The sequence below is a fragment of the Solanum stenotomum genome, chromosome 6 (genome assembly GCF_019186545.1).
Source record: "Solanum stenotomum isolate F172 chromosome 6, ASM1918654v1, whole genome shotgun sequence".
Classification (NCBI taxonomy): Eukaryota; Viridiplantae; Streptophyta; class Magnoliopsida; order Solanales; family Solanaceae; genus Solanum; species Solanum stenotomum.
This window is the reverse complement of record NC_064287.1, coordinates 18,006,317-18,018,166: the sequence shown is the minus strand read 5'-3', so window position 1 is coordinate 18,018,166 and position 11,850 is coordinate 18,006,317. Positions and strand designations below refer to the sequence as shown.

The window sequence follows — 11,850 nt, the reverse complement described above, 5'->3', positions numbered from 1 at the left end:
GTGCAAATAATGGTTTTACAAAGCTTAATTAATTTATAGTAATATTTGAACGTCTTGATGTTTTCTTCGCATCAATTCTTTAATTTATTGCAAAATGATTTTAATTTAACTACGTTTTTACATTACGGAATAGAACCCTATTTTTTAAATACAATATCAGCCCTCTTTTTAACCCAATTGGGCCCAAGAAACCCACCCAAACTCTTCCTTCCTTCATTCATCAACTAACACCCATTAACCAAAGAACCCTAGCCCCCAATTGCATAGCCATCCTTCACTTAAAAATCGTACTCATAAATTATTTATTGAGTTACTTTAGGATAAGAATCAGACGATTTGCGTCGATCACAGACCCTAATCGTCCATTAATGGTAAGATTTTATTTTCATTTTTCTTTTCAAATTTCTTTACTCACTAGGACGAAACTAGTACAAATTGTATAAGGAAAACATTTTGGGAGTTTGAACCGACGCAATTGAGACCAAGGAATTCTGATTTTAAGCTTACAAATTGTGGGTATGTTTTTGAACTCCTAAAAACCTAATTTTTCTTCTTCTTCTTTTTAGTGAGATTTTCGTCTACCGGTGGTGGAATCGTTCATCGATTCATTCAGTACCAATCACTGCTCCACACAAGGTAATTTTTGCTTGTAGTTTTTAATTTCTCAGTCTTTATTGCTTAAATAAGCATAGATATTTTTGTTTACATTCTTGCATTGCTTTTTTCTTATCTGTTTAAATTCTGTCTTTCTTTAGTTGAAAGGATTTTTTATTTTATTTTAGATAAGTATGGTTAGTTCTCTTAGTTTCAATAACTTCCAATGTACTGTTCTTGCTTTTACTATTTTCGATTATTTTCCTAGTTCTATTGTCTGCTTGTTTAATTCAATTTTAGGAAATGGATGTTTATTCTTTTTCAGTTGTACGTGTGTAAAATATATACCATTGCCTCTTTTACCTTAAAATTTTATTTCCATTCCTATCGTGAATTAAGTGAAGAATAATTTTCTCCTATTTATGTGTATATATTCTTTTTGATAAAGAGCAATGTGTATATATTCTTGTTGAAGTGGCTGGACTCTTTTTAGATTTTAAGAGTATGTGTACTTCTGAAAATAATAAATGAATCTGCCATATTCAACATTTTGAGCCTCAACATATTTCACCTAGTTGTTCCTTTCCATCATGTATAAATCTCTCAAATTACTAAGGGTTCGCAAATGCTTCTAGCACCTACTTTTTTTAAAATTGATTTTGCTTTCCTTCAAGATGTTGAGTTTCAAAATGTTTGTTATTTGCATAACTTTTTACTGTGAAAATATGGATAAAGGCTAATGAGTCTCGACTTAGTTCAATATTTCAAAATCACTTGGTTCAACTTTTCACTTTATGAGATTCAAAGTTAATTTTCCATTCATTTGGTTGTCTTTTAAGATTAGTAATCTTGTCTCTTGTCTCTTTTCACATGCTACCCTTCCTTTAGGTTATCGACCATAATAGATGATCAGCCATAATAGCTGATGAGTTCAACATGCTACCCTTCCTTTAATGAGACAAGGAATAGCATGTCCAATCAACTCGAAAGTCGAAGTTCAGTTTTTGCACATAAGTACCTTAAACATATGATGCCTTCAATATTGTGCTTTCATTAGGCAGAAGGACTTGAGGATTTGTAATTGTGAACTATTCCCTAGCTGGTGATTGATAAAGTAGGAAAAAATATGTGGTCAGCAATCATGAATTATGTAGAAATATATTGGTGAAGATGAAAAGTGAATACTTCTATTATATGGTCACAGAGAAAACCACAAAGTGGAAGCAAGTAGTTTAAATATGCAACAGGATAGATAATTTCTCTTAGGAACAGAAAAGGGACACAGGGGAAGGGGTAGGCTGATACAACACTTGCACCTTGTGGTCGAAGAAAATACCTTTGTAATGGTAAGACCAAAAATACATGGCTCAGAATTAAACTATGTAAGGCATGCAACTTCTACGTCATTCTCAAATAGAATGTATACTAAAAGTTAGTTCAAGCTTCCTAAATTAGATGTCTCAATGAACTAGTCAATTGAAAAATCAAACGAAACACGATTAACACTAAAAATCTTAAGCACTACAAATCAACAAATCCAACCCATATAACACATGTAACAGTAGAGTAAATAATAACACACAAAGAAGAATGTTAAATCTTTTTTTGCATCATTAGAGAAGCGTTCTAAATCAACTATGTCGCAAAAGATAAATTTGTGTTTCAGTATTTGTTCAGGATTGTCAAATCTTTCTTAAAAATCTTTTCTTTGTGATAATCATCTCTATATTTGCTGCATTATTCAATTCTATTGTATAATTATTGGTGAGTGCACTAGTTTTCTTTGCCTTTCCTACTACAACTAGCTGAATTGAAGGAATCTCAAGCTAAAAGTATTTGATATGGCTTCATTTCTTCCACATACTTGGTAAAATGGAACTTTGAAGGTGAATTGAAATTATTTTTCTTCCATATAAAAAGTTTTTGATCATAACTGTTTACCTATTCACTTTTTATCATAGAAAGATACTTTTGGAAACTTAAAAAATATTATTTGAGAAACTAAAACATTGCTCAGTAGTTGGAAAATCAACCTAGTTCACAAATAGCAAATCTAGTTAGTTTGTCCTTAGATATGGAGGTCCTTAACATCTGTTTGTTGAAGTTCTTTAGTAACTCCAGTATATGCATTGCTTAATCCAATAATTTTTCTTTTTGAAATGTGTTTTTCATTGTTTTATTTCAATATTACTGTGGTCACTCCTTTATCTATTAACATTAGATTATGAGAATGATCATATGTTTTTTCCTTAATATCAGGGACAATTGCTCAAGGACTGTGAAGATACTGTGTATATTTTACTTTTTCTTGGTCATATGTAAATATATAAATGTACAATATTAGAAGTATATCTTTAATTTTCTGTGGCAGAACTATTATAATATTTAATTTGAGAAGATGTTTTGATGATTTTGTAATAATAATATTTATGATATTGATATGTAGTTGATGGAAAATATATCGGTATCTTGATTTTCAAAATTAGGTCGTAATTGAAAATATATTTTGATTTTTTTTTGCTAGAAAAATAGGTTTTAGTGGCAATTTTATTTGCCACTAAATGTCAGGCTTTTTATTGAAGGTACAATGTTTGTGGCGACAATATATTCGCCACCTAAAAATTGCAGGATATAGCAGCAACAATAGTTGCTGCTGAAGGTATAATTGTTTCTGTAGTGACTATGATCGCCATTAAATAGGAGGCTATTGTCGTGACAAAAGTTGTTGGTGAAGGTATAATGATTTCTGTAGCAACGGCAGTCGCCGCTAAAACTTAGTCTATAGTGGAGACCGTACCCATTATCAACTTTGGGGAATGGATTTTCGTTTAGTTTTGACGGCGATTCTTATTGCCACAATATGTACTATTTGTGGTGACTCTCCTTTGTCGTCACAAATAACATTTAGTTATGGAAGTACTTGCTACAACAATGTTGCCGCCTCTAAAGGTCTTTAGTGGCGACATTCGAGGTATCAGTGGCGACTTTCATCGCCTCTAAAAGTACAGTTTCTTGTAGTGACATTGTGCGCTACAACTAGCAGCCACTTTACTAGGTTGAGAAAAGGCTAGAACACAACGACTAATGAAAAGCAGCAACTTCTTAGAAGTCAGATACGGTTGGAACCCTATATAAAGGGGGCTGCTTGCTGCTTGACCGGAGAGAAGAAATTCTCGCGAATAAGATATAAGACTCAAACTTATCGTACACAACTCTTTCTAAGACAAGCCTTGGGTAGTCTCTTGGATTTTAATAGTCATTAAAATTTTGGTGATTTTTCATATGAATATTCACATTCTATGTCCAAAATATTCGATTTGAATGAATCCATAGTTCAAAAGTTCTATCCACCTCTAAAAGGAAGTGCTACTAATAAGAATTGTTTATTTTATTGATGTCTTCTGCTAATTTCAATTTGGAAGTAATTTCTATCCTAGTTGAAATTATTGAGTCTTTCTTATACCCGACAATGGTCCTGTTTCCCCAGATAAATTTTCTAACATTTTGAATTGTAGGGTTTGTAAGACAAAATCAAGTTAGTTTGTTGCGCCCCATTTTTTGTAAAATGGACTTTCGACCTAACAACTCTTTTGGGCTTTTAGGTGATTAAAGAGTCGCCACCAAACGAATTAAGGCGTGTTAGGGCACCTATCTAATCTAACTAACTCTAGCTAAGGGTCAACGAACCAGAGATCAGGGTAAGGGTTCAAATTACCTCGACGGGAAGGTGTTAGGCATCTCTCGAGGTCAACAAATGTGGGTCCCGGCGGTATCTCATGCAATAAATGTGGGGGTTACAAGTAGCAATTAAGGTCATTTCATTATTTAGGTTATTTAACTTAAACAAGCTTACTAAGTGACATTTAACACTTAAGGCTACTTCAGTTATTCCTTATTTAATTAATTAAGCATGCAAAACTAGGTGATACAATAAACATTTAAACAATTAATAAAGAAAGGAGCGAGGAGGCAGAAATTGCACAATTAGATAGGCGAAACAAATTTTATTTTTTATTAAACTACCCCAAGCAATTATAATTTAAAACAAATAAAGGGACAAAAGGAAAGGGAGACTTTGAAGGACTTTACGGATCAGCGCTCGGCTTCTATATAGGGACAGACAAAACAAATGTTTGCCAGTTACGGCTCGAGGCAATGTCATCATCTCCGTAGGGCCTAAACTACCCCTACCCCACCACCGCATGCTTTTCATCTTTAAAAGGTGCCTAGCGTCCCCGCTTAACATCCAAGAGGCATTGGACTATTATTAGGGTAAATTTAGACTAAAATAAAATATATGCTTTTAATAGGCCCACCTAGACACTAAGTCAAACAAATAGGACGTTCATTTAGCATGTAAAGTCTCAAGTTGGCCTCTAGGTTTTATTAAACATGCTGACAAACACAAGTAATGTGAAAAGGTCGCATGCTAAGTGTGTGTATACAAACACATAAACAAGCTTCATAACAATGTGATACATAATTTAACAAGGACAGAGGGTTATGACACAATGCAGAAATTAATTATTTTGTTAATAAAGCATGGGGAAATTATTTATTAGTTGATTAAAGTGGCAAGACAATTATTCATAATGCAAAAACTAAATATTTCGAGCAGAATTTTATTAGGACAACAGATTTAAAATGCCAGATTATGCAGAAAATAGTATATTATGTAGAAAATAGCATATTAATGCAGTAGCAGATTAGACTATTATGTGACATTCATTTTTAGTGACAGTCAGTTTATTAGATATAGAAAATTAATCAGTAGCTGATTTTATCATGACATATTAGTTTAACCAGGAGCGTATGAGCAGAAATACTTAAAGCAGTGGCAGATTTAATTGGTAATTATTCTCAACATGGACATTAAAATATGTAGAAAAACTATTTATTTTAAGTAGCAGGACAGTGTTCAAAATGCAGAAAATAATTGTATTAGACATATTTTATTTCAGATTTCAGTTCAGACGGTTTACTATTCTTGTTTCTCTTAAATATGCAGAAAATAGTCCTATAAGTTGATTTTATTTAGATATGACATGCTGGGAATAGTTAGTTAGGTTTATTTTAAGTGGCACCAAAATGAATGTAGTGCAGAAATGATTAACAGTGGGCAAAACATATTTACAGATTCATATTTTTTTCTAGATGAAAATTATTTAATAGCTCCTATGAACATGATTTCTATATGATTAATATACTGACAAATATAAACTAAATGATTAACATACTGCAATTTATTAGATTCGATTAGCATATCAATCTAATTAATCAAGTTCTATAGGCATGATTTCTAAGTAAGGACACAAAATCTACAACCTATAGGCATGTTTTCTACACCAGAATAATATAAAAAAAAAATTAACCCCTACAGGCATGATATCTCAAATGGCAAAACATTCCAATACAAAACAAATTATGAGTTAAATATTTATTCATTTTATATAGAGGGAGCTTTGGTTGAATTAGATTAAACAAGGAGCAAATATATTATTTATTGTTATCATTTAGAAGGTGGTCACAACACTCCAGTAATATCCACAATCAACTATAATTAGATAATATTAAACATGTGATTAATAGCAGTAGTGATTTATTTTATTTTTTAGACACGTCTCGAATGAGAATTATTAGAATAAGAACGATAAAACAAATCACATAGCTATAGGAATTCTTTTCTAACACAAATAAGTTGCGATAAAGTAACAAGTAGCACATATGTCCCCTCCCCCTTTAGATGATCCCCCCAAGTTATTTTCATATATGGAGAGAGAGTCGGAGTTAATACAACTATTACAATACCAAATGAAAATGAAGCAATACAACTACACTAATAAACTAAATCCTGTCCGGAAACCCATCTCAAGTGACTCTTCATCACTTGAACTCAAAAAAAAATCCCTTCTTAACAAAGAACCAATACAACATAAAAAAAAAAAAATAGAAGGGTTCTTATCATTATTCATTTTAATAGAGTCGAGCAAAATGGTATACTCTTATTAAACTCAAACATCGAATTACTCAAATGAATAGCAAAAACCGAATATGATATCACACACATATATCACAACGTATAATAAGGGAGAAGAGAACTGACCCAGATGCTTCCTTTCATTCATTCAAACACACAAAGATATTCGAAATAATGCAGAATGAAGATTAAACTAATGGAGGAACAACTAACCAGTTAAAGCAGAAATATTTATCAGCAGCGAAGATAAACTTAATCCACTATTAGACACGAACACAACAAAACAACAAAACAGAGAGGAATTTTGAAGTTTCTAACCTAAAGAACTTAATTCTTTTTTCAGAGTAGAGAGCAATATATTTTAGTATATTTTTTTTTCAAAATGTAAGCCAATGTTCGGATGTTAAATAATGAAAGGAAGGGTCATTTATATACTACGAGACTACGGACCAAATAAGGGAAGGGAATAAAAGGGAATCAATTAACATGCTTACCTTAAACAAAAGGAGTATAAAATCAGATTTTTAATTATTTTATTGCCAATAATTAACAAGAAACAATCTGTCTAAAACTAAATAAGCCACCTAAAATCAATTAACAAAACGACCAATCAATATTACACATGTTCAACCGAAAAAGAATAAGTATTATTTTAGGAAGAACAATATCACATAGCTCAAATCAAATTCCAAATATACAGCTTCTCATATTTTTCCATATACAAACAAGTACAAATCTAAATACAACCCTAAATAAATTAAGGGCAAGTCACAAATCACGAAATTCCATTTTAAAAGTTGAAGCCGAACCACATTACAGGAAAACCACTCTATTTGCCTAAGGAAAAAAAATCAATTAAGGGCATCAGCTATCATTCAAGCTTATCAACTTAAATCAAGAACTAACAATTCCAATAATATCAGAAATCAAGGATATACTACTATTTGGAGAAACAAATAACAAGAGATATATTGGCATTCCAAGTCAAAACATATTATTTTAATAATACACAGAATCAAAAAATTACGAGGACAAGATTAAGATCATAAAATAACAAATAGTAATTCAATTTGAGACCAAAATGGCTTTCACATATACTGAGCATGCATAGACATTTTATACATCAGAAAATCAAAAGCCAACTTGTAAAAGAAGAAAAAAATTATTAAAACATGAAATAAAAATTTAGAAGACATATACCCCGGACGGATCTGTTGAGATCCATCTTAAACAAACCAACAATATGTTAAAAAGGTTGCTATTTTCGCCGGAGAATTAGGCGACTGGTGGCACTGATGTTCCCTCTCGCTGTAGTATTGCCATCTCGGAGCAGCGTTACTGCTGCTGGTTGCTTCCGCTGGTGTCTGTTGTTCGTGTTCTCGCCGATTGCTTGACTGAAAAAGAGAAGAGAAAGGAAGGGAGAACAGAGGGAGGCGGCCACTAATTTTCGTGGTGGCTTGCCGGCACCTCGCTGGACGTTGCTGCTTCGCCAGAGAAGAGGAGAGTGGGGCGACGTGGGGGTCTCTCCAACTCTCGCTGCTGCTGCTCATTTCAACGAGCTATAGGTCGGAGCTGTTGTTGTCGTCCGTTGCTGCTGGATCTGTTGCTGCTATTTTCTCGCTGAGCTGCTGCTGCTGTTGCTGTCACGAAGCTCGCTGGCTGGAACTGGAGGAGATGAGGAGGGAGAAGGCATCGCCGCCTCTGGTCTTCGTCGGCTATTGCTGGCCGGAAAAAAATTTTGAGAGAGGGTGCGGCGGATTTAGAGAGAGGGGGAGGGATAGGAAGATGAAGAGTGAAGAAGAGAGAATGAAGAACCATATTAGGGTTGGGCTCTTTCAGAAATAATATAGGAAAGTTAGAAGACTTTAAATCTGGACCCTTGAATCTAATAAGATGTAGGGTTGAGATTTGATCTTGGATTTAATTTAAAGGATAGACGGATGAGATTAAATCAAATTTGAATTGAACATCTGAAAGTTTAATGAATTGGCTAAAATAGAAATAGAAATGGCTAGAATTGCAATGAGAATTTAAATTGGAATAGGCTAAAATTTAAACGATTTGGAGGAAAATTAAATCTAATGCTACTCTATTAATAAAATACTACATATATTATAAAATTTAAGCACATCTATTATTTTAAAATATTTAAATAAAGTAATTATTTTGAGTTTAACTATCGATAAAAAATAATTTGATAATAATTACAATAACTTTTAAAATCATGCATACTAAAATATATAATTTTAAGACAAAATTGATTAAAATTTTAAACTCGAAATATGTTTTAAAAATACGTATTTAATTGAATAGAATTCCCAAAAAGGGTTAGAGGTCGGTCAAAATTGGGTGTCAACAGCTTCCCCTTGGTTGCTTGAGAATGAAGAATGAATTATCAGGCAACCAACGTTGACTTAGTAGCCAATTTTGTCTGACCGACGAGAGATGTCAGTGGGATCAATTGAAATAATCAAAAGTTGGAAAAGGGTACGACCGAGACTTTGGTATTAAGCCGCCTAGATATCTCTGGTTATACGAGAATCAGGTCATGTGTAGTTTTAGATTTAGGAGCAGACGAAACTCCTAAAAATGAAAGAGCGGTGCGATATTCGAACGGGAATGATATCGACTTGAATGGATAAGATTTAGAGAAGCGAGAGGAGCATGACAACGAGGTTCCCAACTTTAAGCAAGGTTCAGATGAAAATGAGCAATATGAGTTGCAAAGAATAGAGGGGCCTTGTTGTGATAGATAAGCATGATAATCGTAGCTGAGATGGCAGTTGGTCTTACCTGCAAAATGTCAGTCTCTGCAAATCTGTAGCTTGTAATATGATTAGAGCAAATATATCAAACAAGCGATAAAGGTAAACGTGATGCAATTTCCCATATCGGCCATGATGTTTGCCTTTAAGACTATGAAAATGATGTCTTAGGCTATGATGTCTAGGGCTATGATACTAAAAATTATATCCTTAGGTCATGCAAATGTTGTCTGCGGGCCATGAAAAAATGATGCCTTTAGACTATGACACCTTTGGATCATGACAAACAGAAAATTAAAACCTTAAGCCATGATATGATGTACGCTGCACATGAAAAATGCCTTTACATCATGACGCCTTCGGAACATAAGTAATGAGTAAATAGAGCGTATCTATTTTGATGTAATTCGAGCATCTTGTGGCTCGATTCCATAGTGACTCTGTACAGATGTATTCTTACACACGCAGTTCTCGAGCACTATGCGATCTTGGGCTCATGCAGTCTTTGCGCACAATGCAATTGGGGCACATGCAATATTGGACAGATGTAATCTTCGGGCAAAATGCAATTCGGGCAGATGCAATCTTCGGGCACAAATGCAATCTCGGGTACAATGCGATCTTCGGGCACATGCAATCATCGGGCATATTGCAATTCGGGCACATGCAATCGTCGGGCACAAATGCAATAATGCAATTCTTGGGCACAATGCAATCTTCGAGCACATGCAAATCTTCGGGTACCATGCAATCTCGAGCACATGCAATTCGGGCACAATGCAAATCTCAGGCACATGCAATCCTCGGGAACATGTAATTCTCGAGCACAATCCAATTCTCGGGCACAATACAATTTCGGCACAATGTAATCTCAGGGACAATGCAATTCTCGGGTACAATGTAATCTCGGGCACAATGCAATTTTCGGGCACAATACAATCTCGGGCACATGCATAGTAGTTGATTGAGGGCATAAGTATCTCGGACATTCGTCTTATTGGAAGTGTCGATTGTCATTTGTTGGTGAATCTTGAGCTCGGAGTGTTGTAGCTTGACCCTCCATCCTATAGTAAGGAAAGGTTGTCGTTGAATGGTAATTTTCGGGCTCAAACTTGGTAGCTTGATGCTTCATTCTATCAGAAGGATAGTGTGTCATTTGACTGGTGACTTGGGCTCAATAGTTTGGCCCTTGCCTCATTGAAAGGATAATGTGCCATTTGTTGGCGATTCTTAAGCTCGCAGTATTGTAGCTTGACCTTCCACCCTATAGTAAGGACAGGAGGTCGTTGACTGGCGATTATTCTGGATTGACGTAAAGTGGCTTGCTCCTTCCATCTGATTGGAAGGATGGGGTGCCATTTACTGGCGATTTGTCAGGCTCAAAATAGTGGTACATTGATCCTTTAAGTGATGTTGAAATTGCTTCATGTATATGTACCTGTCTTTTCTGCATTCAAAGAAAAATAGTTAGTTAAAGGGGAGGTTGATCTGTGTCCCTGATTTGGCACAGTGAATTACTTTGATGTCTGCTCGACGGTCGATCTTTGCAATGTTGTCAAAATTTTGAGGCTCCCTCAAAATTTTCTGCCCCAATATAGAACTTCTATTATTCTGATCTTCATTACAGATTGTAGCTTGATTTGTTGTGAATTTTTTGAGATCCTCTAAAAAATAAATCTGCCCCAGTCTTGATTTGTGTGGAAAATATGTTTTTGAATGAATTTTTGAAACCCTCTCAAAAATTCCGCCCCAGTTACTGATGTGCGAGAAGAAATGCTTTTGAAGGAATTTTTGAGTTCCTCTCAAAAATTCTGCCCCAATATCATCACTTGTAAGAAAATGTTCTTCTGATGAAATTTTTAAGACTCTCTCAAAAATTCTGTCCCAGTTACACAGTCAAAAGTGAAAAATGGAATTTTTATTATGATAAGACCGAACTCCAATAGGAGCGCCTACGTATCCTCTCTTAAACGGGAATCAGGTCTGTCGTAGTTCCCAAATTACAAAGAGCATAAGCAAGACATTTAGAAGAACCTTCTTAAGTAGTAACTGAATGATAGATTCTGACCAACTTATTGCCCATATGTGACTATGGGTACTCGAATGTAGAAAACATAAACTTAAACGGTGCAAACCTCTTATTGGAAACTGCTTTAAATGAGCTTCGACATGTTCATTGTTGGGATTCCGTTGGCGCGAAGTCCTCCAAGCATATGATCTTGGTATCAATCAATTGTTGAATCTTGTCTTTCAGATCACGACATTCTTCTATGGTATGTCCTTTCATCCCTGAGTGATAAGCGCAAACCTTAGAGGGTTCAATCCACCTTGCACGTGTATTCATCCATATTTCACTAATAGGAGCGATTTGACCAGCAAGCCTCAACTTTTCATAGAATTGATCTATAGGTTCAGTCAAAGGAGTGTAAATTTTGATAGGCCTCTTTTAATATGAAGGAGTTTGATATGGTATGAGCGGCACACAATACCAAGTGACTTCGTGTAGAGGTGTTT

General features: G+C 34.5%; 1 long non-coding RNA gene across 2 annotated transcripts; it reads left to right on the top strand.

Moving 5' to 3' along the window:
* Nucleotides 1-248: 248 nt before the first annotated feature.
* On the top strand, nucleotides 249-2,986 carry LOC125868022 (uncharacterized). Of its 2 annotated transcripts, none has more exons than XR_007446697.1 (3): nucleotides 249-371; nucleotides 571-636; nucleotides 2,854-2,986. It is a non-coding gene; the product is annotated as an uncharacterized LOC125868022 (long non-coding RNA). The 2 variants fall into 2 exon arrangements; XR_007446696.1 differs by having other exon boundaries at nucleotides 266-371; nucleotides 567-636.
* Nucleotides 2,987-11,850: the final 8,864 nt, after the last annotated feature.